Source organism: Heterocephalus glaber, unplaced genomic scaffold (assembly GCF_053883595.1).
Source record: "Heterocephalus glaber isolate CG9 unplaced genomic scaffold, H.glaber_assembly_v1.0 deba00001452, whole genome shotgun sequence".
Taxonomy (NCBI): Eukaryota; Metazoa; Chordata; class Mammalia; order Rodentia; family Bathyergidae; genus Heterocephalus; species Heterocephalus glaber.
This window is the reverse complement of record NW_028258302.1, coordinates 183,528-187,595: the sequence shown is the minus strand read 5'-3', so window position 1 is coordinate 187,595 and position 4,068 is coordinate 183,528. Positions and strand designations below refer to the sequence as shown.

The 4,068-nt window shown below is 57.2% G+C and overlaps 1 pseudogene; it reads left to right on the top strand.

Annotated features, from left to right (window-relative positions):
- Positions 1-867: 867 nt before the first annotated feature.
- On the top strand, positions 868-3,635 carry LOC101697374 (zinc finger protein 687 pseudogene; annotated as a pseudogene).
- The last annotated feature ends 433 nt before the right edge of the window (positions 3,636-4,068 follow it).

The window sequence follows — 4,068 nt, the reverse complement described above, 5'->3', positions numbered from 1 at the left end:
CATTGAGCTAAATCCCCGGCCCACAACACTGTGATTTTTTTTTTTAATGTTGAAATAGGTCATTACTAAATTTCTCCATTTAGTTCAAATTTGCTTTCCTCCTGCCTCAGCCTCCCAAGTGCTGGGGTTACAGACATGTGCTATCATATCAACTGTCTAAACAATACAGTCTTAAGTTAGCAGTCAATCCAAGAAGAAACCACAATGGAAGTATTACAAAAATACTTAATGTACATAGAACAAAAAGACCACCTAATAAATTTAATGGGATTCAGCAAAAGCAATGCTTAGGGAGAAATTTATTAACACATTAAAATGAAATTCACATAACAACAGGGTAACTATATTAATATATTTATTTGAAACAAAACATTTATTGGTACATTTTTGTAATACATAATGATAAGACTCATCATTGGGTCTTTGTACCTGTCCGTAGAGACAATAAATTAGAAGAACAAGTTATTCCCCCAGAAATTGTTCTTACTGATTCATCAAAGATGAGGGACATTTAAGGAACGAGTGGCTAATTAAAACACATACTGAATCACTTGAAGTTTGTGCCACCACTCCCACTGAAAAATCAGGATGGATAAATCATATAAATAAAAGCATTCCTGATTTACTCTCCCAAAGCGGGAAGACACCAGCAACAAGCATGCTGCTGTCTGGGTTCCCAACTCTGCGGTAACTTCATGTTTGCATTTTCAGAAAGCAAAAATCACACAAATCAGTTGTTGCCACCATGGTGTCAAATGTGTTTTTGTCGTTTGTGGGACCTGTTTTGAAAAGAGATTTCTCCATGCTACCCAGTCCTCCAAGGCTGGATGGCTTTGTGACTTCTAGGACCTGCTTTGTCCTGGGAACATGGCTGTGGGCCACCCTGCAGGTCAGCCTCTTAGAGGTGGTCACGAAAGTCTCCTTTAACTGATGACATCATGATGATGACGATGATGATGATGATGATGATGATGACAATAGCCAGACATATTTTGAAACTTTAACCAGGGGTAACTGAGAAGTCATCTTTGGGGGACACGTAAAATTCTGAGCTTTCTTTCAGTTTCACTGTCGCCATGACTTTGCCTGAGAAACTTGGAACCTGTGGGGCTCAGTGTAGTGTGTAGAAAGTAGGTGCCCCAGTACTGCCCGTGGTCACCATCCAGAATGCCAGCACTGCCATGCTGATGGCAGCGAGTGTGGCCAGAAAGGCTGTGGTTCTGCCCGGGGGCTCTGCCACCAACCCCAAAGATGATGGCTAAGAACGTGCTAGGCCTGGTGCCCCAAACCCTGCCCAAAGCCGAAGGGTGTGCGGGGCTGGGGACTGGGGATCAGAAGGTGAACGGGGCCTCGGTGGTGATGGTGCAGCCTTCGAAGCCGGCCACAGGCCCGGGGACAGCGGGCGGCACAATGATTTCCCGGACCCAGTCCAACCTGGTGGAGGCCTTCAACAAGATTCTCAACAGCAAGAACCTGCTGCCCGCCTACAGGTCCAACCTGAGTCCACCTGCCAAGGCCGGGCTGGTCCTCCCACCCACGGGCTACCGCTCCCTACAGTGTGGCAATGCCTTCTCGCTGGAGAAGAGCCTGGCCCGGCACTACGACTGCAGCAGCGTGCGCATCGAGGTCACTTCCAATCACTGTGCCCCTTGCCTGGTCTTCTTCAACAAGTGCAGCTTGCTCTTGCACGTGCATGAGCACAAGGACAAGGGGCTTGTCATGCAGTGCTCACACTTGGTCATGAGGTCCGTGGCCCTTGACCAGATGGTGGGGCAGCCGGACATTACGCCCCTGCTGCCTGTGGCTGTGCTGCCTGCTCCTGGACCTCTGGTCTTGCCCATCTTGGACAAGGCTGAGGGGGCCGTGAGCTCTGCCCTTGCTGCAGTTGCCGCTGAGGCCCCTGTGCTGCCACTATCGACAGATCCACCTGCTGCCCCTGCCACCCTCTACACGTGCTTCCACTGCCTGGAGTGCAAGCAGCAGTGCCGGGACAAGGCTGGCATGGCAGCCCACTTCCAGCAGCCTGGGCCCCCAGACCCCGGGGCCAGCAGCAATGTGTGCCCATCCTGCCCCATGATGCTCCCCAATCGCTGCAGCTTCAGCGCCCACCAGCGCACGCATAAGAACCGAGCCCCCCACGTCTGCCCCGAGTGTGGGGGCAACTTCCTGCAAGCCAATTTCCAGACACCCCTGCGGGAAGCCTGTCTGCATTTCTCTCGGCGTGTGGGATACAGGGGTCCCAGCTTCGCAGTGGTGTTCGGGGGTGTGAACTCCATTTAGTCCCACATCCACACGTCACACTACGAAGTTTTCCACAAGTGCCCCATCTGCCCCACGGCCTTCAAGTCTGCACCCAGCGCCCACGCCCACGTCTACTCCCAGCATCTGACCTTCCTCACGCAGCAAGCGAAGCTGATCTACAAGTGCGCCATGTGTGACACCGTCTTCACGCACAAACCCCTGCTCTCCTCACACTTCGACCAGCACTAGCTGCCCCAGCGCGTCAGTGTCTTCAAGTGCCCGTCTTGCCCCCTGCTCTTTGCCCAGAAGAGGACCATGCTGGAGCATCTCAAGAGCACCCATCAGTCTGGGCGCCTAGAGAAGGAGGCCCCTGAGAAGGGGGCTGGAGATGCCCTCCCGACCCCCAAGACTGAGCCTGAGGAGCTGGCCGTGTCTCAGGGAGGGGCGGCCCCTGCAACTGAGGAGTCATTGTCGTCCTCAGAGGAGGAGGAGGTGCCCAGCCAAGCGGCCCCGGCGGGAGCTGGGGAGCAAAGGCGTGGGGGTGGGCGGTGGGCCCGGGGGCTGGACCTGTGGCCTCTGTCACTCCTGGTTCCCCGAGCGTGACGAGTATGTGGCGCACATGAAGAAGGAGCACGGCAAGTCAGTGAAGAAGTTCCCCTGTCGCCTGTGTGAGCGCTCGTTCTGCTCCGCCCACAGCCTGAGGCGCCACGTCAAGGTCAATCACGAGGGCATCAAGCGAGTTTACCCCTGCAGGTATTGCACAGAGGGAAAGCGCTCCTTCAGCAGCCGCCTGATCCTGGAGAAACACGTGCAGGTCCGGCACGGCCTGCTGCTCGGGGCCCAGTCCCCTGGCAGAGGGAGCACCCTGGCTCGGGGCCCCGGGGCCAGAGCCCCGGGGCACGGACGGAAACGCCGCCAGTCTTCTGACTCCTGCAGTGAGGAGCCTGACGGCACCACGCCCCCCGCCGGCGAAGCCCCCCAGGGGCTGCCCTGGCTCGGAAGGCCTCGGTCCCCTGCGCTGCTGCCGGAGCGGCCCGGTGGAACAGGGCCTCATGGTGGGCTTAAGGGTGGATGGTGGTACCCAGCAGTGCCTCGATTGTGGCCTGTGCTTTGCCTCCCCTGGCTCCTTGAGCCGGCACCCATTCATCAGCCACAGGAAGAGACGGGGTGTGGGGCGATCGGGCACCCTGGGGCTGGGGGATGGGGAGGAAGAGGCATCTGCCCTGTCCCGGGCTGACCCAGAGGGTGCCGACTGCCTGGTCGCCGCCGGAGGCCCGCTGACCTGCAAGGTCTGCGGCAAGAGCTGTAACAGCCCTCTCAACCTCAAGACCCACTTCCGCACGCACTGCAAGGCGTTCATCAGGGCGCGGCAGGGGGGCAGTGGGGACAGCTAGGCCCCGGCTGGGCCTGACTGCGTCTTCCTTGGGAGCCTGGGTTTCACTGCTGCTGCCGCTCCTCGTCCCTAAACGGGAGCTTCACATCACATTGTGTCCAGTCCCTCTTCCCAGCCCTGGAGGAAAAGCTTTGGGGATCATAGTGGTCTGCAGCTCCCCTTTGGGTTTGGCCCTTGGGTCCCAGCCGCATGGGCCCTCCATTCCTGCTCTCACCCGACACTAACCGCTCCTGCTGCAGTGGGTGGGAGGACAGGACTCTGGGGACCCTGCAGGCAGGCTCTGGGAAGGACCTACGGGATGGTCTCCCTGCGAGCGCCCTCCACGCTTCCTTTAGGCATGGACTGCTACTCCTGCCCCTGGGCTGGGCCCCGCCCTGCCATCCCACACCAGGCACTTAAGCTCCTCACCCCTGCAGTGCCTTTCCCTTGTCTTC